Here is a 26,498-nt window from a genome sequence, read left to right on the forward strand (position 1 = left end):
CTCCCCTCCTTTCCCTGCTTTTCTCTCTCTCCAACCAACGACAAAGTCCTCCCAATGACCTCATTTATTTCATACTCCCCACCCCCAAGCCCCCATGAACTGATCGTGAAACGGAGACTCAGTGGAAACACGTGATTTCACTGAAGTGATACGAGGTTGACAAGTGAGTTCAAGTTCTAATCTTTCTTACTAAATACACAAAAGCATTTTTTCTAATATCTAGCCTAATCGGGATATCTTATTAAAGAACAAAACTTCATTGAAAGAGTGTGTGATATGATGCTTTTGATTCTGGCTGTTGTCATAACATCATGGCTCCTACGTGATGGCAGTGGAATGTGGAGATACGCAGCGCAGCCGGGGGGCCTCCAGAAATGGACATTGTGGTTAGTCACTGACTGAAATAGATATGGTAGCTGCCAATGGCATATATATAAGCTACTACCTTGGTTTCAGCCTTTGCTCACGTTCTAATATTCCCAGCAGAGGCAAGTTAACTCTATCAGCTCCAAAATGCCCCTTTTCTTTACCCACAGAAATGACACCCTGATGTCAGCATGTGTGGAGGCTTTGCTGTGTGGCTGTCTTCAATTTAAAGCTGCAAACTGATCAAGTTCTTTGCTCAAATAGCAGACTAGGAAACATTGAAACCACACACCCACACACACCCATACATAGGTGCATGCACACACACACACACCCCGCCGCACACACACACCCCAGAAGCATCCCAGCTTATAATGTGATCAGGGAAAAGCAACTCAGCAGTTGTGCTTTCATAATAAATGAGCTTCCACTCAGGTTCAGTGGATAAAGGACGAGGTCGTGGATGAGCCGGCCTATCGTGGAAGGAAGACAACAATAAACGCTGAATATTAACATTTAGTTTCTGAAAAGAAACCTGGGGAATGGCTTGAAGCTTCTCTGAAGTTTATTCATTCCCATCTGAGGGATGGTGGTTCTCTGAGTCTGGTGGCTGATATCCTCTAAGCAGACTCTCCTCCCAAGTCTTGGGCTTTGAGCAACGAAGGCACCTTGGGATCTATATCCCGTGTGCCTGTTCTGTGCATGGTGTTTCCTCTGCCTGGCGTGACCTTCCTTCTTTAACTGAAAATTCTAGGCATCCTTCGAGTTCCAGTCCAAGTACTATCTCTCCTCTGAGCAAATGTATCCCACCCCTTGCTGCCAGCCATCACCTCTTCCTCAGTGTCACTTCCACACTTGAACCTTTGTGAAAACACTTTTGATACTGAATTGCAATCAGTTGTTTGTATTTCTGCTTAAACTAGGTTTTCCAGGGCAGGGGCTTTAGGCATTCTTCTCCAACTCTTATCTCGTCCATTTCAGCTTTGTACCAGGCACAAAGCAGAATCTTCATAACTCCTTTAATTACTTCTTTAATGAACTGTCTCGGGAAGAGGGGGGGAAGAGTTTGGAACTGGGAAGGCCATGCCTCATTATATTAAAAACTCTGGAGAATCTAAGTGTCTGGCAAAAATTATAGAAAATTTTAAAAATCACCTTCTATGATTTTCTGGCAGAAACAAGCATGGGGCACAGGAGAAGCATTGGGGAGTGAGGCCGGAGAGGGGGCCAAGACGACCTTCACCTCTTCTCAGTGCTTTTCCTGGGACCTGACTTTGCTGGTGCCACTCAAATTCATCTCTGTAGAGACCCACTGCTAACGAGTAGCAGCTTTTGTTCCCCAGTAGCCTCCTTGACCAACAAAGGTGACTGCTGTTCCCATGGGCTCTGCCCTTCCACTCCTAGCTTTGGTATTCATTCATTCATTCCTTCAGTACGGAATTATCAAGCCTTTATGCTAGGCCTGAGGCCATAGCTTTGTGGCAATTAGTCTGCTTATTTGGAAAAAAAAAGACATTTATGAAGTGCAGTGACACATTTGGATTAGTCTTTCAACCAGCTTTTCCAGGCATGCATCATAAATGGGTGTTTTAAACCCCCATGATGGAGTCACCTTCATGCTCAGCTGACAGTCCTCTGCTTTACTGGTTTAAGCCTACAGTGACATCTTCTGGTAAATTCTAGAGTGCACCCCTGTGCAAGCCTGCGGCTCTCCTACCTAAAATCTCTCCCTTGTCCTTCAGAGTAGACAGATCGCAACCAGCAGGGTTAGTGTCTGGACCAAAGCACCATCCCCATGTGGAGAGAGAGAGAGGCAGCACAGGAAGGCAGAGGCAGACATTCACAGACGCTCTCATGTTATGGATGCGCGACTCCTCCCAGATGAAGGTCTCCTAGTGCCGTTATGAGAGGAGAGCCGTCCAAGGTGCGCAGCCTCGGTCTCCACACTGTAGGGATTATCACAGCAGCAGAGAAATTAGAGGCGTCTACACGCGTGCACGCACACGTGCTAGTGATGAGAGCTGCCCTCCACTCAGATGCCAATAGCTCTGGAGAGTCAGTGATTGCCAGCAGCCCCCTTCTTCCAGGGAAGATAGGCCCGGGGTGCCAGACTGCCTCAACTGGAAACACTTGATGCTGCTTGGAAAAAGATCCCCTGGATGAAAAGGAAGATCCGCTGAAGGGTGGGTCTCCAAGACTGTCCAGTGGCCTCCCAAATGGCATAGTGTGTTGGAGGTGGGAAGGCAGGTGAGAATAACCCCTGGAAGGTTTTGTTGGGCAAAGGATCGAGGATGCTCATTATTCTGAGTGAAGAGCTGTCAGGGAAATGTCAGAGAAGCCATCTCCCCACCCAGAGCAACTGAGGATATGAAAGCCAAGCCAACGGCGCAGTGAGTGGAGAGGCAAATAGGCACAGAAACATGGGTGGCACTCTTCCAGAGCTCAGTTCTGTTCAAGCACCTGTGTGCCTGGCACTGAGAGAGGTCCTGGGGATGCCTAGAGGGCTAAGACTCGGGGCCCCTAGCGGAGCATTCCATTCTAATGTGCTATTAATGACTGGAGCAGGGACAAGGCACAAAGAAAGCACCTTGCAGTGATTCTCAGCCTAGTCTAATGAGAGAGGAAGAGTTTCTGTAGCTTTATTTTGAAAAACAAGGAAGAATTAGATGAGGCAAAAAGAGCAGAATGGAGTATGAGGCAGAAAGGTCAGCATGAGCAAAGGCACAGAGGCATAAACTAGCCTGCTGTGTGTGGAGGAAGGGCACAGGAAACATCTTACTGGGAATTACGGGCCAGTGACCAGAATGGAGGATGGAGAGGTAGTTACGGACCGGATCGTGGAAGGCCTCAGATGCCACATTAAAGAAGTTAGATTTCTGGGAATTCCCTGGTGGTCCGGTGGTTAGGACTCCACGCTTTCACTGCCGAGGGCCTGGGTTCAATCCCTGGTCAGGGAACTAAGATCCCGCAAGCCACGTGGCATGGCCAAAAAGGAAAAAGAAAAGAATTAGACTTCTGAAGGCAACAGGGAGGCCTTTTGAAAGGGTTTTAGGCAAGGGAGTAACATGATGAGGTCTGCGTTTTAGAAAGATCACTGTATATGGTGTGTGGAATTGGGGAAATGAGTTGAGGTTACTATAGAAAACAAGACAGAAGAAGAGGGAGCAGACTAGAGAGATTTAGGAGGTCAAAGTAACAAGACTTAGTGACAAAATGAATATAGGGGAGAGAGAGAAGGAGGGGTAAGGAGGCCTCCCAGTCTCTGGCTGAATGGACAGATAGAGCCTCAGACAGTGATCTGGGCTTCAGACGTGGAGTTGTCAGCAAAACGTGGTAGTTTCAGACCTTGAGGACTTACTTAGGATCGGTTTTTAATTCCACAAGTGTGGCTTCAGGTATTTGAAGACAGCATTCCAGTACCCCGAGGTTTCTTTTCTTCATGCTAAATATGGTTTTCAACTGTTCTCTCCACTGCTTCAGGTCCCCTCACTATCCTTTTGTTTGCCTCTGAATATATTCCACTTTATTGGAACATGCCCTCTAGGCACAGTCTGACAAGGAACAAGTAGGGACAGTCTATCTCCCCCCTCATTCTTGACACCATTTCTCTTCACGTGGCCTCATCAGCCTTTCTGGCAGACGTGCCACAGCACTGACACGCTGTCAACGACCTTCTTGCATTCTTTTACACACAGGCCATTTGGAAACCCAATCTCCTTTGTCCAGAACCGATGCAGTTTGTTTGTGGCCCTGTTTAACTTCTTCTTGGTAGAGGAAGTCTAAGCCTGTCAAAACGCATCTGGATTCTGATCATATCGCCCAATATCTTCACCATATCTTCTTCTTTTCTTCTGGCAATGCCTGGATCCAGGCATTGATTAAAACAGAACAAGATGCAGGTGAGAGCAGATCTTTGGTAGCTGCTGGAAATCTCCCTTCGAGTTGACATAAACCCGAAGGGTGCTGCTGAATGGTCTGATTTAATTTTAAACGAGTGAGCCAAGCTCAGCCACAGAAAAATCACACTCAGCCTGTTTCAGTTAGTATGTTTCAGTTAGTAGTGATTGGACAGGAATATCTTGTGACCAACCATGTCATTTCATTAAGATGACCAGGTGTCACATCTTTACGGTCATGACTCCCCCTCAGTTACCCGAGTTGACCCCCTCAGTTACCCAAGTCGATTTAAAGACCATTGTTTGGTGCCTTTGTATGCCCATGGTTTCTCGACAGGCAGGACACAGTGAAAGGTTTGCCACCCTCTACAAGTCTAGGCCAACTTTTATGTGTCATTGGTAAGCAATTGTGGAAAAACAGCAAAGAAGAAAGAGCTGTCCAAGCAAGAAACCTGGAGGCCGTCTTTGACTTCTCTATCTCACTTACCTCCAACGTCTGAATTTTCCCTGAGTCCTGCTGATTCTAGTTCTTAAGAGCTCACAAATCCATCCTTTTACCACTGCCTGGAGTTAGGCACTCATCACGTCTCTACTCAATCACTGCATCAGCGTCCTGGCCACCTCCTTGTCTCCAGCCTCACATCCATTCCACACCCCCATATGGCACGCATCTGACCTACCACTCCCTAGTTAAGACCTCTTAATGGCTCCCTATCAATTATGACATGAAGTTCAAGCTCTTCCACATGCCAGACACAACCTTGTGGGACCTGGCAACAACATTTCTTTCTCTCCAGCCTTATCTCTACACAAGTCTTTCTCTACCATGTGTAATTTTGCATCGCCCCCTCCACTTCCCTTCCCTGACTCTAGGACCTTTGGAAATATCTGGAGACATTTTGGTTGCCACAACTGGGGGTCAGGTGCTACTGGCATCTAGTGGGTTGAGTCTAGGGATGCTGCTAAACAGCCTACAATGCAGACTATTGACTAATTATCAGTAGTGCCAAGGTTGAGAAACCCTGCTCTATACGCTACATTCCAAGTATGCAAATGTAATCTTAATATTCCAAATTGGTCCCAGGCAAAGATCCTACAGGCCCTTTTCCTTTGTATATGGAGTGCCTACTCTTTGGAAGGGCTTCGATCTGTCCTGTGTACGTTACCTGGAAACCTCCAAGACTCAGCTCTCCAAAGATTGCCTCTTCCACTTTCCTTGACCTTCCTGGGCAGAGTTAACTGCCCTGGTATTCCTCTGTTCCAGCTGTGCTGGTATTCTCCTATTCTAGCATTTATCACCATGGGCTGTGATAGTCTAGTGATTTGTCTGCTTCACCCATTGGACTGTGAGCTCTGGAAGGGTAGGGAGTGAGTGGCATTTATCAACATGAGCTCCTCGGGGCCTGGCACAATGTTTGACATAAAATAAGTGATTAATAAAAGATTGTTGAATGAATGGCTGTAGCAGAAGCAGCAGAGGGTACCATGAGCTAATGGGAAAATGCCTATCATTTTCTTTGATAAGGAAAAACCACTAGATGTCAGTATTAAATAACAGATATACCATTTTACACCTGTGCCGGAACATTTTAAGGCGCTTTAGCTATGAAGGAGATCTAGTTATATTTAGCAGTTGTCCCTGGCTTTCTGTGTAGTAGCCCAATGTTAAAGAAGGCTGGGAAGTTTAAGGATATTAAGAGTAAGTAAATGGATAAAAACAAGAACCATACAGTTTTCATTTTCATTGAAAGAGATTATTCTGAAATAAGTACCTGAGTTCTAAGTCACAGAATTCGAGACTTGGCAGAGCAAGAAGAAACCTTTGAGATGGCAAATCATCTAAATCAAAGTCTTCACTTTACAGGTGAAGAAATCAAGGCCCTGAGAGGCAAAGATTTGCCCACAAGTCACAAATTGCAAGTAGCTCTTGGGAATCAACCTAACTGCAAGGAATATTCCTGGGCTGAAGGCCTGTATTTTTAGTAGCTCCTGTCTTTGTGTCGGTTAATTACCTAGGATGGCACAATAAACCGTGCCTGGAAGAGCCCACTGACCCTCAAGAAGGGGAAGCGTCTGACTGCAGAGAGCAGGCATTTCCTTACACCAACTGCATAGCCAGGAGCTGAGAGCCTTCGTGCCTGGCACTTACACATTAACTCCCAACAATACTGTGAATCAGATATTATTATTCCCATTTTGAGGATGAAGAAGCTGAGACTAACAGATATGATTTGACCCAGTGTCACAAGTTAAAGTAGGGATGCTCAGACATGAACCAGTTTCTCTTTGACTCTAGAACCTGGATTCTTCCCATCCTACTGCTGGGACACAAACCTAGGACTTCTGCTCCTATGAACAAGCTAAGGAAGTGGTTCTCAAATTGTGGCCCCAGAATCAAGCAGCAGCATCAGCATCACTTCATAAATTGTTAGGAATTCACATTCTTGGGTCTACCCACTGAAGCAGAAACTCAGGGGCTGGAGCCTAGCGATCTATTTTAACAAGCCCTCTGGGAAATTCTGATGGACGTGTGCTCGAGTATGAGAACCACTGTCCTAGGCATGTGGCTTCAGATATCAAAAGTCCCTCAGAGATCCCAGGAGTGCCCAGAGTGTGGACAAGTGACCCCAAGAGGAAAGAGCATGACAAAACCAGTCTAAGGATGCCCATTGCTGTCCAGGGAAAGCCCAGGGAACTTGGCCTGAGCAAAGTTATGAGGATTATGCTGTAAACATTTACTTTCCTTTAAGGCCACTGGTTCACAAAAGGCCACAATAAGGTTTTTCCTGCACCACTCAAAGTGGAAATAAATATTAAAGCCATTTTTTTATGGAAGAAGACCAGCAAAACTGTACAAGTTAAGGTCATAGGAGTGATCAATAAAAAGTTAATTTAAGAAAGGAAACAAATTCTTAGCCCAAATCAATAGGACTGAACATTTTGGTATACCTGTAGCTTAGTTTTGTGTTTTATTTTTAAAGTTCAGCCCTTGCACATCTTATTCTTGGAGTAATGATGAGTGGTACAGAAATAAGAACTGTGGTTGGTGGTCCTAAGTAGACTTGGGAGGGGGGCTGTACATGACGTTGGGTCATTAATGCTGAAGGTCTGGTCTCCTTCCTTGGTTAGTGATGTCTAAACCAACTGCACGGGTCCTCCCATTGCATGTAAACAACTCGGTCAAAGCAAGGAGGATGGCTTGCAGATCAAACAACATTAATATATGAACACAGATGAAACGAAAGTATAGTTAAATGATTCAAAGGCAAATATGCCTCTGATGCGATTGGATCCCCCAAGCCCTGGGGTTACCATTTTAACTGCTTTTCTTGTGCGACTCATATACCAGCAGTCCCCAAAGAGGAGTCCCATAAATGCTGTGATCAGCAGTGGCAGCAGCCTCATAAAAGAAGTGTGGAACTTGGGACTTCCCTGGTGGCGCAGTGGTTAAGAATCCGCCTGCCAATGCAGGGGACAAGTGTTCGAGCCCTGGTCCGAAGATCCCACATGCCGCAGAGCAACCAAGCCTGCGCGCCACAACTACTGAGCCCGTGTGCCACAACTACTGAAGCCCGTGCACCTAGAGCCCATGCTCCTCAACAAAAGAAGCCACCGCAATGAGAAGCCTGCGCACCGCAATGAAGAGTAGCCCCTGCTCGCCACAGCTAGAGAAAGCCCGCACGCAGCAACGAAGACCCAACGCAGCCAAAACAAATCAATTAATTAATTTTAAAAAGAACAGTGAATTCTCATGGCCTTTAAAAAACTTTTTTTAAAAAGAAGTGTGGGACTTGAAGAGGGGACAACTTTGAAGTGGGTGGATGCTCATTTAGATGTGTCGTCTTTGGTACATTTGTCAAAACAGTCTTGTGGCTTAGTAGTCATGTTCAGTCTAGTGAGAAGAGTGAGGCCTTACAGGCACGTAAAGTGCGTTACTTACGATCACTTGATTGTCTTCACAACACTAGGAAGACCTAAATGATCTGGATGCTGAATTTCTCTCTTTTTCTCCTTCAAGCTGATGCTCACAACTAGGCCAGGCTCTCCCGGGCAACCCAGGAGAGGTGGGGAAAAGGACCAATCCTTGGGAGCCCACTGATCTATAAGACAACCACGACTTTCACTGGCTCTTTGAATGGGTTGACTTAGAGTCCTTAGTGGTACACAGGCATTCCAGGAAAAGCATCTACTGGACATAAAACCAACTCGGAAAAGGCTGAAGTTCTCACACCCCCCAAATAAGCCATCCGGTTCTCCTTGCAGGGAGTTTTCTGCTAGTCTTCACACCTCACCCAAGGGAGCAGTTCTGTGTATGTAAAATAACACCTTAATCAGTGCCTTAATTAATTGTTTCCCCCCCACCCTGGTTAACTGAAGGTTAGCCTGTGTGTATTGTGAGGGAACATTCAACGAAGCACAAATGGGATTTCCTTAAACAGAAGGATGTTTTTCTATGCCATTCTTCTTTTCTTTCTTTTACAAGGCAGGAGAATGATGGTTTCTTATTTGGTGAAAGGGAAGAAAAGAAGATTTCTTATGTCTGTAAATTCAAACCCAACGTGGAACTCTTCACACAATAAGTCCTGGTGATATTTACTTCTTTTTAAAGGAAATCTAGCTCTCCTCCTTCCCAAAGCCCGGTAGGCTCCAAAGTACATAAATCTAAGGACTTTTGCAAACAGTGAGAAAGCTGAGATTTTTAACAAGATGTGAAATTCCAAGCTTTATGACCCATAAGTTACCAGACTTGACCCAGAGTCCATGCAACTGCTTGGCAGCATGAAAAGTTTTGCAGCTTACACTGCCCCCTGAAATGTTCTGCATTCTAAAATTACTCTGTGAGTCTCGGATCATTAATACTCAGTGTGGTTCTGAGGTGGAAAGAACTTTTAGAGAAAAACCCTTTCAGTGTGAAGGGGTACGATCTATCTATGTCCCATGGAGACCAGTTCTGCCACTGATTAACAGACTCAGGCTTCCTGCCTTCTCCCTCCCCACATGGTATTTCTCAGCTTCCTGAGTGTTTCCATGTGGCATCCCCCTGGCAAACTGTCATCCCCTGACGGTTGGCATCTGGGGCAGCCAGGGAGAGGGGTTGGTTTTCTTCCTTCCTCCAAAAGAGCGGGCAGAGGTGAAAAGGGGTAAACTTCACCCCCCCAGGGGACAGGAGGAAGTCGGGACAAATGTCTAAATGCCTCCCCTGGGACCACCATGGCTGATGCCTTGCTATTTGGATAAGCGACCTTGGTATCTCTTGTCGTGGGTGTCAGTGAAGATAAAATGGGTGATATATATAAAGTTCTTGGAACCGAGCTTGGAAGCCAGCACCGCACAAATGTTAGTTACTATTGTTGTCATTGTTATAACTGTTGTTGCTGTACAGATTAGGGTATTCAGCTAAAAGATGTTATCCAGTCCTCCTAAAATCACAAAGCTGGCTAATGACTGTCTGTCAGGTCCGTGTGACTCCTGAGCCCAGACTCCTGCCCTCCGCCCTGGCTGATGGTGCCCTATTTGGTCTTTGGCCAGGTGTATCTGAGCCTGCAGCTGCTGTGCTCTCTCTGGGTTGTACATCCCCACTTGGACCTGGGCACTGAGCACAGCCTAAGGAGCTACAGGCCAAGGGCACAACTGGCCTGGCCAGAGCAGGAAGTTTCAGGAGGAGGGCGGTTGGATATGCCAGGATGTGAAAGGAGGGGCTGGGTCCGTGGTTTCTGTGAGCCCCTCAGAGCAATGGGACGTGAGCATGGCAGAGCTGGGGGCCCCCACTACCCATCACACAGATGAGGAAACCAGAGAGCTGGCTCCCCTGCCATCTCCAGATTGTGAGAAATCTGGAGCCCCTCCGGATCCTTGCTTTAGGGACTTCCCCAAAGACAGGGACTCAAGTAACAGGCCTTTTGCAGATGGTAGGCCGTCAACAAATAGCATTTAAGGTCATTCTGAGCCGGCACCTCGGGTGTGCTTTGGAGAAATCGTTAGAGGAGAACTGGTGGGGATAAATGCCTGCTCTCAGCATCGTGCTATTTTCCAGAACAGCACAAGGGAAAAGTTTCCCCCTCGATGAAGGCTGCCCTTCTCGTGTTCTGGGTTGGTGTTAATGAGCTCTAATATTGTTGTAAGGTGCTGAGAGAGACGAAGCGCAAACCCTGGCTTTTGTGGGGAAAACAGACCTCGTTTACCATTTAAACTGTGAAGACCGGGAGCCATTCAGAATTTCCAGGGCTGGCAGGGTCGTACCTCCTTTCCCCTGGGAGAGCTTTTTTTCTCTGCAGGTATTCAGGCTGCAAGAGTCACAATTACTGGATAACGCGGCTGTGCTGCATGTGTGTGGAAATGAGCGTCATACACAGCACCAGGCCCAGCCTGGTTTCCTCACAGTGATAACACTGGAAACGGAAAACGAACTCACTAATTCCCCATCTGACCTCCCTACCTCAACAAAGGATCCCATGTCACGCTGGAGTGAGTACAGGAAGGGGCACCAAAGACAGAAAGATTGTGCTGAAGCAGAAAGAATGATTTTGAGTAGATAAGAGACTGGATAACCGTGTTTCCCCTCTAAGGCAAAAGAGGACCTTCTCTGGAAGCAGTGGTGCCCTTCCCAGCCGCTGCCCAGTCACAGGCTGCTTCTCCAGTTTACAACTGAGTATCGCACTGGAATGACCCGAGTCCTGGGGAAAAGATATTTTTGTACCTGTCCAAAATGCGCCAGAGTGGGAAAACTTACAGTGTGTGAAAACAGACAGTGACAGATGTTGGGAAATAGAAGTCCTGGTTCCATTTTGGTTGGAGAAAGCACAGACATCCCACAATTTTTGACAGAGTAGAAACTCTGTTTATTTATTTAGGCCCCGCCACACGGCTTGCGGGATCTTAGTTCCCCGACCAGGGATTGAACCCGGTCCACGGCAGTGAATGCGCGGAGTCCGAACCACTGGACCGCCAAGGAATTCCCTAGCAACTCTTTTGAGGTGGCACTTTCCAAGCAGCATCTTGGGCCAGATGGAGCCCTATTTTTCTGAGAAGGGGTGGGGCCATCTTCTAGTCACAGTGGGGAGCTGCTCTCCAGATGGGGGAGAACCAGGTTCTGTGTGCATCAACCGGCCCACCTGGTGAAAGTGAACCCCTCGTGACGGGCACTGATGGCAGCACCCACAGGTGAAGGCCACAGACCCATATTTCGCACAGAATAGCAGGGCCGGCAAGCCCCTCGGAGGTCATTTGGTCCAATCATTTTACAAACGAGAACAGCAGAGCCCAGAGATAAAAGATAGGGGCTTGCCTGGGGTCACATGAACCGTCTGTGGCAGAGCCGTGATCCGAAACCAAGTCACTGACTCCTTCCTCAAGTTTCAAAGATCATGCTCAAGGTGACCGACAAACAGGAACCAGCTTCAGGAAAAGGCAGCCCCTCTGTTTGGTTAGAAGCTCACTTATTCTCCACTGTAAGATTTGAAAGCCATAAAGAAGGACTAAAAGTCAATGCTCATATGGTAGTTCTATTTGTAGCTTTTTAAGGAACCTCCATACTGTTCTCCATAGTGGCTGGACCAATTCACATTCCCACCAGCAGTGCAAGAGTGTTCCCTTTTCTCCACACCCTCTCCAGCATTTATTGTTTCTAGATTTTTTGATGATGGCCAGATAGCTAGTGGTAAGCCGCATAGCACAGGGAGATCAGCTCGGTGCTTTGTGACCGCCTGGAGGGGTGGGATAGGGAGGGTGGGAGGGAGGGAGACGCAAGGGGGAAGAGATATGGGAACATATGTATATGTATAACTGATTCACTTTGTTATAAAGCAGAAACTAACACACCATTGTAAAGCAATTATACTCTAATAAAGTTGTAAAAAAAAAAGTCAATGCTCAGACAGAGATGTCTGACTCTGATTTTCTAATCGAAGGCAAATGCTTGAGGGTGCAACACCCTCGAAATCTTCCATTAATCATTGACTCTGAAGACATGTCAGTGGGGAGTCAGATTCATTTACATGCTGCAGGAACCACCGACAGAGCTTTCTCCCGGGGCTTGGCTTTTCTCCCTGGAATCAAGGTTAATTCTCAGACATAGTGACCCACAGGAAGTTGGATTGAAGGCCCCAGATGATTACTCTAAATGACATCCCCCTTCCCACAATGGTTTTTTAGAAAGGTCATCTGAAAAAAATCCACTGATATCCTGGGACAAGGAAGGAAGGAGGGGAGGAGAGAGGAGGGCAGGGAAGGAAGGAAAAAGGGAAGGCTGGTCAACAACAATCAGAAGTTTCATGTGAAATGATGGATGACTCACTGCTCTTATATCTTTCGTTCCTCACACAGGACAAAATATAGAACTACCATTTTACAGATGAAGTTTGAAATTCAAACAAAGGAAGTGACTTGCCCAAGGATACACAACTCATCAGCAATAGGTCTAGGACCGTAACCCAAGTCCCCTAACTACCAATTCTCTGTTTTCCCTACCATTCTCTGTTGCACATTAAGCCCCCAATGGCTGTCTGAACAGTCTATTTCTCTTGTTTTGTCTTTCCAACCGGGCTGTACATTCCTTAAAGGTCGAGACTACTTGGGGGAATTCCGTGGTGGTCCAGTGGTTAGAACTTGGTGCTTTCACTGCTGTGGCAGGGGTTCAATCCCTGGTCAGGGACCTAAGATCCCACAAGCCAAGCGGTGTGGGGGAAAAAAAAAAGATGGTAATCAAATAGTATGTACAGCATTATTTTAAAACAAAAAAGACTCCTTGGCATGTCTCCCATCTCAGCACTGGGCCTAGCACCTTATGGGAATGCAGACTGGTGGGCCAGTTAATGGAACATTTACCATCAAGCCTTGGAATTGGCCAGGATATTCTTTTTTCTCTTCTTCCACCTCTCTGTGCATCAGCTCCTCCTCTCAGATTATTCACCACTAAACAGAGCTCAAGGGCATTATTCCCCAAGCCACACAGGCCTCTTACTCCCAACATTACCCTGCCTCTGGCTTGCTGCCACTCCTCCGGCCCCAGCGTTGGCATTCCCTAGCCAGGAGAGACTGTTGCACATGCAATACCACCTGAAAGGGTGAAGAAGGCCCCTTCCCCTCAAACACTTCCTCACTGAGGCCCCAAATCTCACCCTTAGTTAGAATTTTGTTTGTCCTTCATGATGGCTAGAAGCTGTTGTCCTCCAGTCTTCACCATCCCTGTCTTACACCTCCCCTTTCCTCTTGCCTTTTCCTGCTGGACTCTCTCAGCTTAGGCTGTTCAGAACCTTAGATATGGAAAGAAAGTTCTTAGAAAAACTCCATTCATCAAAGTGTCATGTACTTGGCATCACCAGAAGGATTTCCATTCTAGAGAGGCATCCCCTGAGGGGCAGTGCTGCACCCTCTTCACTTAGGAGAGAATTTCACAGCCTGCAGGTGACTGGTTACTGCATGCCGGTGAAAGTCTGCTTCAATAGTCTCAGTCAGGATGCCTGATCCTTTATGCTCAAAGAAAGCACAGGAATTTAAAATGAGGCCATTTGGTGATGGTTTTGATCAGACTGCTTTTCCTTTCCAGAATCATGAATCAGTCATGAACACACTAAGGTCTGATTTCCCTAGGGCTATTTTTGAAGTCCTCTTGTTGCCCTGCCCCACCTCTTTCCCATTTAACGTTCAGGAGTCAAGATGTTACAAGAAATGTGTGAGGGGAGAACACAGCAACCTTCACCTTCTGTGTGGTGAGAAAATGTGTTGACAGTTGAAATATGGGCAGGTACATTTTGGAGAGGCCGGTGTTGCCGCATTTCAGTGTACCAAGCATAGTTCAGGTGACAAGTGAGTCACCTTTGAGGTTCTTAAATAATTTGAAATATTTCTATTTCTCAGGTCATTTTCAAGGATTAAAGATCTATTATTCCAAACATTTTTGAAGGCATAACACTCTCTTTGTCCTCTTCTTCTGAAAAGTTCTCTATCGCAAAGATTTTTTTTTAACAAAGCACATTTTCTTTCTCTCTCATTAGATCTTTACAACATGCCTGTGAAATAGACAGGTCCAGTCCATTTCATAGATGCAGGTATTAGTGCACAGACAGGTGAAAGGTCACACAGCTAGTAAGGAATCAAGTTACCTATGTCTGAAACCCACGTCTAGACTTGTCTCGCTACTTCATGCCACTGTGCTCATTTATTTGAGAATGAAAGGAATTTCGCGTGAAGCGGTGCAGAGCTTTCTGCAACACCCTAATAGGACATGCAACCAGGGCCAGCCTCGTTGGGTGGCAGAATTTTCAGGGGTGCTGGGAAGCAGAGCTCCCCCTCTCACAGTTGGCCGGGAAACCACAATGTAAGGTTTATTCCATTCCTTTAAGGATCTGCCTCCTGTGTCGGGGGTGGGGAACAGGCGATAGGGGGTAGTGGGTCATAAGCCACTAAGACTTATCAGTCATTTAGATGTCAGAGGGTCTAAATGACCTCTAAGATATCCCTCCTGTAAGTTTAATCATCAGATCTCACGTTGGGGAGGGGGAAAGGTGGTGTGCAGGACATGTAAAGAGACGGGCATCAAGTTTTGAGGAAGAAACAGGAAACTAAGGAAGAAAACTGAGTACACCAAAGGCAAATGTGGCAGCCTTAGAATTCTGGGGGGCTAAGGACCCGTCAAGAATCTCTGGTTTAAAAGTAAATGTAAAAGCAAAGATATAAAGGGTAAAGCACGAGGCTTTGCCGGGAAAATTAGCAGACTGATTTTTCATTGAATAATGCCCACGGTTTATCACTAAGTTACTGGTCCAGACGTATCTTCCATCCTATCCCTGCTCCCCTGCACATGGAATCCCACACGCTCAGCCAACCAAACTCTCCCTCCTTGTGCCTAACAAGCCTCCTCATGCCTCTGCTTCTGCTGGTCCCCCAGGCACACTGCCTGCTCCTCTCTACCTCTCTCCCAACAGGTCTTCTCCAGCCTTCCTTCCTCCTGATGGCCATAGTTGAAGCAGCCACATCTTCCTTGGAGTCTGTAGAAAGGGTTATCGTGACTTCTCTCCGGGAACTCTGTTCATCTGACTTTGCGATGTTGGTGTTCATGTCCAAGTCCCCTTTTCCCTCCAAGGCCAAGGGCATAGTGGAAAGAGGGTAGGACTGGGTCTTCTTTATATCTCTTCTCCTCTCTCCCCATGGACGTAGCTGACCCCGAGTCTTGAGAAGCAGTCAGCCACTGATAAATACTTTGTACTTAAGAGCTCTGTCTCTGGGGTTAGAAAGTTCTGGAAGCAAGCCCCAGCTATGGAACCTTGGGCAAATTACTTAACCTCTCGGTCTTCGTTTCCTCAGCTCTAGGCACCAATCTCACGGTGTTGTGCTTCTTCAATGAGATAACCCATGTAAAGTGCTTAGCACGATGCAGGTCGCCTGGTACGTGTTCCACAATTATTTGCTATTAATATTATTTTTCTCTTAGTGAAATGCGAAGTCCTCTCAGGGTCCCTTTATCAATCACCCAAAAGAGACATCATCCCAGAAGCAAAGGGAATCGTGTCAGGAGGGTTTGTTCAATGCCCTGACTCACACTCTAATTACAGCAATATTTACCTCATCAAAATGCAGGGAAGGACAGGAACTGGTTTCAACCTGAATCCAATATTTCTGGGGCCCGCACGCTGAATGCTGCCGAAGTCTCCACTCCCTGAGCAGCGGTTTGTAGAGATGGAATAGCGGCAGTTTTTCATTTTCCAGAGTCCACTCACCCTTCCAAGAATCTCAATGCCTCATTGATTCATAATACAGTGCATAAAGATTTCATTTTTCCTGTCCACAGTGATACATTATGGAAGCAATCTGTTTTGCCACTGAAAAGTTTGCTTAGTAGAAAAATTTGGAGTTTTGACATTCAGGAAATTACAGTCATCTGTAAAACACGATTGATATGCCAAGGCTAACATTTTCATTGCACTCGCAGAGCCAGAATAACTATGATAAAATATGTGTTACCCCACACACGTTTCAGGATCTTTTAAGGAAACATTAGTTAGCTCTGAGAGCCCCTCCCAAGGCTCCTGGACTGCAATGGCTGTGCCAGTTAGCTGTTCGCCACTCACAAGGGTACTTCCATTGACCAAACCAAAACTCGGGTCCTCAGAGAAAGCAACGGCCTAACACGTCTTCTGACTTGGCCTTGGGCTGGAGGCTGGAACTACATATTCTCATGCCACCAGGTTAAAGACATGAAAGAAGATCGAGGAAAAGAAGTTAAAAATATTCCACCCCCATCGTGGAATTGTTATCCAGCCACAAAAGGCCCAGGTTTACATTAGTCAGAACTAGAAGTTGAAGGCTTACAAAAGAAAAACTTAGACTGTTCTATACCTGCTCTCTATATTTTTACACCCAAGCATTTATTTGTCTCTTTCTGGGTACCATTTTCAGTGTTAAATGGCATCAGAAACCCGAGTCTCTGGAGTTATCCACCTGTTCAACGTTTGACTTCGGAATGATAAATGCACTTCAGCTGAGGGGTGTGGGTGATCTTCATGGCCACGTTGATGCAGCTGTCCGTTCAGGTTGGGCTAGGTTACGGGCAGCTTTTACTTGGTCCTTATCCATTGAGACCCGTGGGAAGTACACATGCAAATGGTCTGGTTCCAGGGGTAAAGGGACAGGTGCCACTGCCCTTGACATTGGAAACAGCTTCGCATGATTCCCTATCTGAACACAGGCCAACTTCTTTAGGTACTGAGAAAAGCCTTCTGCACAAAACATACAAGTATGCGTCATGGACCAAGCAGTCTTTAAAGACCTCAGAGAAGTCCTGCATGCACTCATACTCAGTTACAGCAAGTGTACACGGACCCTTTACTAAGCGTGAGTCTGAGTGATTAACATGGAGTAATTCATTTACTTATTCTCACCATCTATGTGGCAGGTGATAGTACTATCATCCTCTTTTTATGGATGAAGAAACTGAGGCACAGAAAGGTTGAGCAACTCCTTCAAAATCGCAGTCATAAGAGGAGGAGCTGGCATTCAAGACTCCAACAGGGTGGCTGTGGAGCTCACGCTCTGGACCTCTATGCTGTATTGCCTTGCTTAAACGTGTTTGGGGAAAAGCCCTCTCTTGTCCTCCTGAAGCTCTTGGATACTCCCACCCCTTTTTTTACATTGACAAAGCATTCTCCTCCTGCCCCATGTTAAGCTTCTTGCAGCTAACAACTTAGCTTCATTCATTTCCCAACAGTGGTTGCACAGATGCTAGAGAGGCAAAGCTAAAGCCAAAGGGGGCGGGGCGGAGGACAGATGGGTGCCAGACACACAGTTAGGCAAAGAACATGCCGACCTAGGAGCACTTGGACCCACCAGCAGGGGGATCTGAGGAAAAGTGGTTTCTCAAAAGGGTGGGGAGGATCCACTTGCCCTCCACTGGGCTTAAGCTTTGGGGGGTACCCATATTCGGGGTTCCTGGATCCCATTGCTCCCCTCTGGTCCTTATTTAAACTGATTCGGCAACTAAATGAGGGAGACTGAGAGAAAGGAGAACGAAAAGGACTCATGAGAAGACTAGAATGAAGGGAAGTAGAGGTTAGAGGAGTGGAGAAGATGGAGAGGAAGAAAGCAGGCTCGAGGGGTTGGTAAAGAAAGGAAAGGATGAAGGGAGAACAGAGGAAAGAGCAGAGAGGGAGGAGAAAGTGGAACACAAAGGAAGTGGCATGAGGTGGGGTGTGGAGGTGTCTAAGAGACAGGGAGAGACTGAAGGGAAAGGCAAGTGGAGGTGCTCTCCCTCCTGCCTTCCTGTGATCCAAAGCCTGTCCACACGGGCTCTCATCTTCTTTACTAGCCGTCCTTGAACCCTTGGGTGCCAGCGCAAGGCTCTTCCCTTGCACCGGGCTCCATCTAGATGACCTTGCTCTTTCCCTGCTCTGAGCAACAGGAGCAGCTAGAGTCAGTCCTTGACTCTTTTCCCTGTATTTTTACACATGCTATTTTTAAAATTTATTTTATTCAAGTAGAGTTGATTTACAATGTTGTGATAATTTCTGCTGTACAGCAAACTGATTCAGTTATACATATATATACATTCTTTTCATATTCTTTTCCATTATGGTTTACCACAGGATATTGAATATAGTTCCCTGTGCTGTACAGTAGGACGTTGTTGTTTATCCATCCTATATATAATTGTTTCCATCTGCTAACCCCAACTCCCAATTCACATGCTATTCTTTTGTTTTTCCGTCTGTAACTAGGCTATATACTCTTCAGGGGTTGGGATCAACTCTTACAGCATTATTTCTGACCCCAAATCTGTCTCCAACCATTACAGGAAATTCTTTGAGCATTAGGGTGACTGACATATTTAGTCTCTTATAATCATTAGTTCAAATTTATTAGCACGTACTTTATTAGACAGGAAATAAATATCTTTGCAGGTATGGGACACGAGACAAAGAGTTTTTCTTGGGAGGAAAGGCACTGTTTGGAGATTGCAGGTGCTGGGGGAAGGGACCAAAAGCACACCCAAGGGAAGAATGGTTCTAGGTGCCCCACATAATTCATTCACTTAACAATTCCCCCAGAGTTTATCTATTGTATAAAGCGAGAGATCCCTGATATATTCATGTCCTTACATAATCCTTCTTCTCTATTTATATGATACACATGACTCAACTTTAAGAAATAGTTCTTAAATACTCCTAGGCACGAGTAAGAAAGCTAGGGCTTGGGAACTAGCAGCCTCGGGTCTCTTCAGTGAGGCAAGGGACTGTCATCCCAAGGGACCGTTTCCAGCGATGACTCTCACGACCCCTGCGGGTTGTTGAGAGTGGGAAGGGTTTGGCAGACCCGCTAAAGACAGGCACCCAGAGTGCCCTGGTCCCACTCAATAATGAAGGTGGGCTTTCCTTCTCAGTCCCTCTTGCTTCAGACCTACACCGACAAGGCCCGTATCTCTTTCAGTACAGCCAGTCTTCAAGACTTCAAGAAAGGAAGGCTTTTTCAGGGCTCTGGAGGTGCAAGCCGGGGGCAATTCCAACACAGCTCTCCCTGCCTGTCCTTTCTTTCTTTTCTTTTTTCTTTCCTCTCTTTCTTCCTTTCTTTCTTATTGAAGTATAGTTGATTTACAGTATTGTGTTACTTTCAAGTATACATCAAAGTGATTCATATATATATATATGTATATATATATATTCTTTTTCAGATTCTTTTCCATTATAGGTTATTACAAAATGTTGAATATAGTTCCCTGTGCTATACAGTAGGATCTCATTTATTTTATATATAGCAGTGTGTATCTGTTAATCCCAAACTCCTAAATTATCCCCCCCACTTCCCCTTTGGTAACCATAAATTTGTCCCAGCCCCTTTCACCAAGTTCTCTAGCTTCAGGGATTCAATCCCTTACCCACTTAGCAATTTTCTTCATTCCTGTCCCTAGGTGGTTTCTTTCACACCTCCCCCTATTGTTCTGTTTCCTCCAATTCCAGGGTGATGGATGACCCACTAGGCATTTACATTTACAAAGCAATTGCATTTACATAAGATAGCTTTTACCAAGAGCCCAAAAAGGCACAACTATAATACATATATAATAGGGAGAGTGCCTATTCATCACCCACTTTTACAGTGCCTTCCAACAGGATGGACAGTTCCAGGAATTGGTATATAAGGGGAGAGAGCCCTGTAAAATTTATCGCTAAAGGTAATCAATGAGTTCCAACTAATGCGCTCCACACCTCGAGGTGAAAATATAACAAAAGTATGGGGAAAACATATTTACTCCGTAAAGTTTGCTGAATTTAATTTGTGCTTTCATTGATTTCATTTAATACAAAGATTATACAATCAGGAGGTCAGTAGCAATTGAGAATACCAAGCCCAGTCTGCGCCCATCAGGGCATTTTGATAATATCTAGGAAAGGCAGGAGATTCTCATTTAATAGAATTGGAAATGAGACATATATTAGCTTACAGAAACTTAATCAGTGTGATCAAATTAAAACGGGCCACTCAGACATACCATGCTGATTAAGGCACTTGCAAACACTCCACAATTACCAGAGATTTGTGGTGTTAATTATTTAAACTCAGGTTTTTTCTCTGGGGATTCAGCCCTGGACCTTTTTTTTTTTACTAGACAATTAGAAAACTCCATCCTTTATTTTGAAAAATGTTGCAATAGTATTATTGACATTAATTCTCAAAGAATGCAGAATAGTAAAGAGCATGTGCTGCTGCTTAGTTTTTTCTTTTAACAGTCAATGACTTCTCTTTGGGATGACGATCATTAATCTCAAAGCTTTAGCTCTTGGGTGTGGTAATGAAGTTTGGCAATGGTAAAGTGACCATTTTTAAATGTATCAGAGGAAAACTCCACTTTTCTGCTTTCTACAAAGCAGCTCTATGTTTTACTTAAAGGCGTTTGCTTATAGCCCTATTCCAAAACCACTTTGAGTGAACTGGCTTGTTGTCCTGGGTAGCAGACTACAGAAGTAGGCCATTTCTTTTAAATGTGTTCTTAATAGACCATTATGAACATTAGCTTGGGCGATGTCAATTACTCCTCCCCCACTTTCAAGCCCATCTTCCCAACCCACCACCCTTAAAATGCAGCACTAGTTAATTACCTGGAAAGGATCTCGTGTTCCTAGCTCCATTATTTGTGTGAATAGTGGTGATGGGGGCTTGTCTAGCTATTTGTTTCTCCTTTAGTCAGCAAAGCCAGTCCCTACATTAACAGCAGAGAAAATGGAGATTCAGAGAGGCTAGGTGACTTTTTTAAGGTGGCAGAGTTAACAAGGATCAGGTCTGCGGCTAGAATCCCAGTCTTTCAACTTTCAGGGGTTTTTGTTTTTCTCCCGTCAATGCTTGGGCCCAGCCCAGTCTCAATTAGGACAAATACCAAGTCATTGGAATCTGCCTTAAAAGGATGGTGTACTAAGGAAAAAGCCAGTCAGTTAATGAAGATAAGGGCTACTGTGGGGATACAGCAGAAGAAGGTGAAGAGGAGGGGAGGGGAATTGCGTGCTGAGATGGGGGAGGAGGTCTGACTTCCAAGAGGCCTGGCAGCAGCCTGCTATGGCAAGATGGTTAGAACCAACATCCACCAAAAGCATGACCAGGCTATATTTCCCAGACACCAGTTTGGAAAGGCAGGGACAAGTGATGGGTTAAAATAAAGAGGCCTGGGGCTTCCCTGGTGGCGCAGTGGTTGAGAGTCTGCCTGCCGATGCAGGGGACACCGGTTCGTGTCCCAGTCCGGGAAGATCCCACACGCCGCGGAGCGGCTGGACCCTTGAGCCATGGCCGCTGAGCCTGCATGTCTGGAGCCTGTGCTCCACAACGGGAGAGGCCACAACAGTGAGAGGCCCGCATACCGCAAAAAAATAAATAAATAAAAAATAAATAAAAAATAAAATAAAGAGGCCTGTGGGGTCAGAGCATCCCAGAATCGCTCCCTGCACCTGTCTGTAATCTCACAGGCTCAGGGGAAAGCCAGGAGTCCTACAGTTGGTTCGATACCCAAATCCCCAACACAATTCTCTTGGTTTAAAATAATCTTGAGGGTCTTTAAGATTCCAGGAGAAGGATTCATTTATTTATTCATCTGTTCATTGAAAACATAGGGCTAAGTCATTTTAACGTTTTCACATATTGAGTTACAGTGCGTTAGTGTTCTACCCTTGCAATAAGATGAAACAAGAGAATAGGCGGTCTTTTCTAGAGTGTGTTGCAGACACTTTATTCTGTTTCCTATGGACAGTTTACAGAAGTGTCTCATATCAGTGCATACACTAAGAGCACGATGATGTACTCTGGAACACTGTGGAAGAGAAAAGAATTCCACCTACTCTTCCTTAAGGAGCCATAGCCGTACATTAGCTGGAGACATCAGCAAACAGGGGGAAAGTGAACAATAAGAATGAGAGCTGTTACTTCCAGAACTTTGTCTTTTATTATGCAGCATGCACACTCCTCCAGCTGTGTCTCTGGTTGCACCTTCCTTACAGAGCACACCACTCTGTTCCTTGGATTCTAGGTATCTGCATCTATCAGCATCTTCTCTACTTGAAAAATAAGATGCTTGGGACTTCCCTGGAGGTCCAGTGGTTAAGACTGTGCACTTCCACTGCAGGGGGCACAGGTTCGATCCCTGATTGGGGAACTAAGATCCCATATGCCGCATGGTGCGGCCAAGGGAAAAAAGAAAGAAAATAACATGCTTAAGAGCAGTGACTGAATCTGTTTCTGTTTCAGCCATGCTTTCTTCACCTCCTCCCCTCCTTCTCTCACATCTACCTCTCTACTCCCACCCACCCCCAGCATCTGGTACTGTGCCTATCACATACCAGATGTACAATATTTGCTGATTGACTTAACGAACACATGTTAGTGCCTGGTTAAATGATAAATGGATATTGTTCAAAAGGGGGAAGGGATGCTCTCAGGCTGCATCAGGAGAGACGTGAAGGAGGAAGACGCATATTAATTGTGTTTTACAGTATGAGTAGTAACAATAATTCCATTTAATGAGCACCCATGAGGACCAGAATATTTGCATAAGTTATCTCACTGACTCCTCAAAGGAGCTCTAGTAGAGAGAGGTCTAATTATTCCCCCCATTTTATGGATGAGGAAACTGAGGCTCAAAGACAATAAGTAACTTGTCTAAGATGCTAGAGCTGGGATATGAACCCATCCCTAACCTAACTGAAAGAGTGAGCTCTTTCCAACAACTAGGATTTAGACAGGTGTAGACAGGTCATTCAAGGTAGGTGCAATGGGGGAATCCCCTGGCTGTCCAGTGATTAAGACTCTGCGCTTTCACTGCTGAGGGCCCAGGTTCTATCCCTGGTCGGGGAACTAAGATCCCACAAGCCACATGGTGCAGCAAAAAAACCCCCAAAAAAAAACAACAAAAAAAAAACCTTCTGAATTTTAAATCAGAATATACCAAACACAAGTATTTAATACTGTCCTGAGGGACTTCCCTGGTGGTCCAGTGGTTAAGACTCTGTGCTTTCACTGCTGAGGGCCCAGGTTCAATCCCTGGTCGGGGAACTAAGACTCCACAAGCCACATGGTGCAGCAAAAAAAAAAAAAAACCTTCTGAACTTTTAAATCAGAATATACCAAACACAATTATTTAATACTGTCTTAAGGGACTTCCCTGGTGGTCAAGTGGTTAAGACTTCACCTTCCAATGCAGGGGGCACGAGTTCGATCCCTGATCGGGGAACCAAGATCCCACATGCCGTGTGGCACGGCCAAAAAAAGAAAAGATAGGTGCAATGGTATGAAAAAAAATGGAATGTGGCGGACGAGGAGACCAGTATAACCAAGGGGAGGGCTGGGCTAATGATGACACTAGATAGTTGTGATAAAGCTGAATTAGTCAGTGAACATAAAATAAAACACTAGAGAGTGAGTTTAAAAATTATAATAAAATTGTATATAGGATTATATAGAATACCTACAATGAGTAAATATTAGAAAACCTTCCAAGCCTTCTAATGGCGTTCAAAATAACAATACAGACTTTAGCCTAAACACCCGCCTTAGAATGTTTTCCGGGAGAGGATGGCTTAAGCAACTAAAATAATCCTCTTCCCAAAGCTAATGGTCTTTTCCTCCCCTACAGGTTTCATTACAGCCTAGCACAGAGGCCAGTTTAAGGAAATGGAGTGGAAATAGTGTGTGTTCATTTAGTCTTCAGAGCAGAAGCCAATTGGGGAGCATTACTCAAAATCTGTGGCATTTTTTTCCCTCCAAGCATTTCAGGTTCAGCCTGGGTTTAGGGCTGTAATCTAGAGAACAATCACCTGTCAGTCTGGTTCCTTTCATCTGTTCAGAGCAATTTGGCCATAAGAAGAGAAGTATCTCTTTTTTCAATTTACTTCTTCTTTTGTTTTTTGTTTTTGTTCTTAAGAGCTTGCAGAATTGAGAAAGGGGACTGCCAGACTGCCCAAAAGCCAGAGCTGCTTTGCCTGTCATTGGGGAGCTGGGGAACGGTGGAGAAAGGCTGGTATCCCATACTCTGCTCCCCCAATATCCTCAGGCTGGGTTGGACCAATGGTTATCAAACTCATTCTAAGCAGCAGGGCTTTAAAAAAATGAAATCTAGTCAGACCCCGATATATATATATAACAGATTAAAATGGAGTCACTCAGGAAGAGGTGGAGTGGAGGCCTGGAGCCCCATCTATTTACTACTTTAGACTCCCCATTATCCCCACTTTCAGCAGGCTCTGAGGTCCTGCTTCTGAACCCAAGAGCTATTCAGAACATAGATTGAAAACCGCTGGACTACACAAAGGAAGGATGTGGTTAAGTGCGCCGTGATGGCTCTATGAGCCCAAGTAGCTTCTTTAGACTTCTTTGTAGCTCTTTTTCATCTGTTAGAAGACAAAATAGGAATAGAGAATGGTGACAGAATGAACAGGTAGATTCCCCACCAGGAGGCATCTGCAGACGGGGGGGAGTGTGGGAGGGAGAATAAACCTTTGTCTTGGTACTCCTATAGCTTAGCACAGAATGCCTTGTCCATTGTAAGCATTTGGTAATGAATGGGAACAGTGACTCCAACTTTACAAGAATGATGAAAAACAAGTCAACAGCCATGCATTTGTTTCTTCCTTGCCACCAAGTGGGTGACACAGACCCAGATATTCAGGTAAAGAAACCCACGGCCTCCAAAATGAACGTGTTTACAAGGACAAAGCTGGTTATGTCTAAGTAGTCCCTGAAATGTGGATACTAAAGAAGGAAAGTAGAGAAATGAATATTTGGTGTCACACCAGCCACATGATTGTGAAAAGGCATGATGGCCTGTGGGGTAACAGGGGCAACCGCAGCAGACCTGGCAGAAGGAGAGTCAACATTCTCAGGGAAAGAGTCTGAACCTGTCAACTTTGCTTACGTGGAGATACACTTTTGTCCAAAGTTCCTGAAAACACTAGAAAGAGTGTATGTGGGACTAACTATTTTTTGAAAGGTCTTTAGAGACATGCTATTGCTTGTTTTCACACCCTCCTAGGGATGCCGGGGGAGTGACGAGAAGGATTATCTGCATTTCACAGAAGGAGGAGCAGTCTTGGGAAAGGGATGTGGGCGGGTAGAGGCAGCAAACTATTTTCTGACAAAGATCACAATTGAAGCAGGTGCCCTGGTGCCTACTGTGAAGGCACAAAATAGCCTGATCACCCTGGAAGGTTCCATAGGCATGAATGGGAGAAATGAAGGTAAACAGGCAGAGGCTGAGTAGAGAGCATCTCATGAAAGCCCGTGGAGAACACATCTCTTCCTCAACGATGAGAAAAGAGGACACTGTTGAGGCCCTTGGAAACAAGCCCAGCACTCTTACTTCTGTCATTATGCTCTTTGATGCCAAAAAACCAAAACTCTTTAGATTCCGAGGCTTGGAGAATCACTGCCCCCAGCTCAGGTCCACAAGCCAGCCACACTCAAAGCTTGTCTCTGCTGAGGTGCCTGGACATCCACCCTGAAGGGGACCTTTGGGATTGGATAAGATCCATGCCACTGAAGCAAGTGATGAGCTCTCCTAGAACCAACGTCAGGGGGCAGTTTTCAGCTTAAATGAGAAAATGCATTCATTTAAAGCACTTAGAATAGGGCCTGGTGCTTCGCTGATGTTACTGAGGTTACTTGGTTATTACTCTTGGGGATTCATTACCAACCCATTGGTGACCATCCCAATGAACTTATAGAGCATATATCATTATTTACAATCATGATAAATATAGTCATTTTTTACTTCACAGTCACTCTCTAAACTTCAAAATTATGTTCAGCATTTTGTAAAAGTTTCTTCAATTTTCTTATAAAAACTTTTAGCTGGTGTTAGGGTACAAATTTGTTTTCCTTAAAATAAAATTATTTGACTAATTAAAAAAAAGAATAGGGCCTGGTACGTAAGAAGCACTCAACAAACGTTACTGCCTATTTAAAAATCCTGGCCCTTGTTATAGTTGGCAGTCTTTTACTGCTTTTGTTGGGAATGAATTCTGTAAGTTCTCTACCTGCATGTAAAGTATGTTTTGCTTTTTTTTTTGGTCAGGTACCTAGAATTATTTGACTCAAATTGAAGAGTAGCCTGCTCTTGGGCTCTATGGAGTAGGGAAAATTATTTAGGATTTAGAGAAAAATGGGCCCTGGTTTCATTCATCGCTCTGCCACTTACTATCTATGTGGCTTGGGGCACAATATGTCATTTTTCTCAGCCCGAGTTTTCTCATCTGTGAGCTGTAGATATAATTCCTG

The 26,498-nt window shown here is 45.3% G+C and overlaps 1 protein-coding gene across 3 annotated transcripts in view; it reads right to left on the reverse strand.

Annotated features, from left to right (window-relative positions):
* The window catches only part of HS6ST2 (heparan sulfate 6-O-sulfotransferase 2), a gene marked incomplete at both ends in the record, with an annotated part of 289,043 nt that overhangs the window by 1,142 nt on the left and 261,403 nt on the right, over window positions 1-26,498 (reverse strand). The window lies entirely within an intron of this gene.

This window comes from Leucopleurus acutus (assembly GCF_964270905.1).
Source record: "Leucopleurus acutus genome assembly, chromosome: X".
Taxonomy (NCBI): Eukaryota; Metazoa; Chordata; class Mammalia; order Artiodactyla; family Delphinidae; genus Leucopleurus; species Leucopleurus acutus.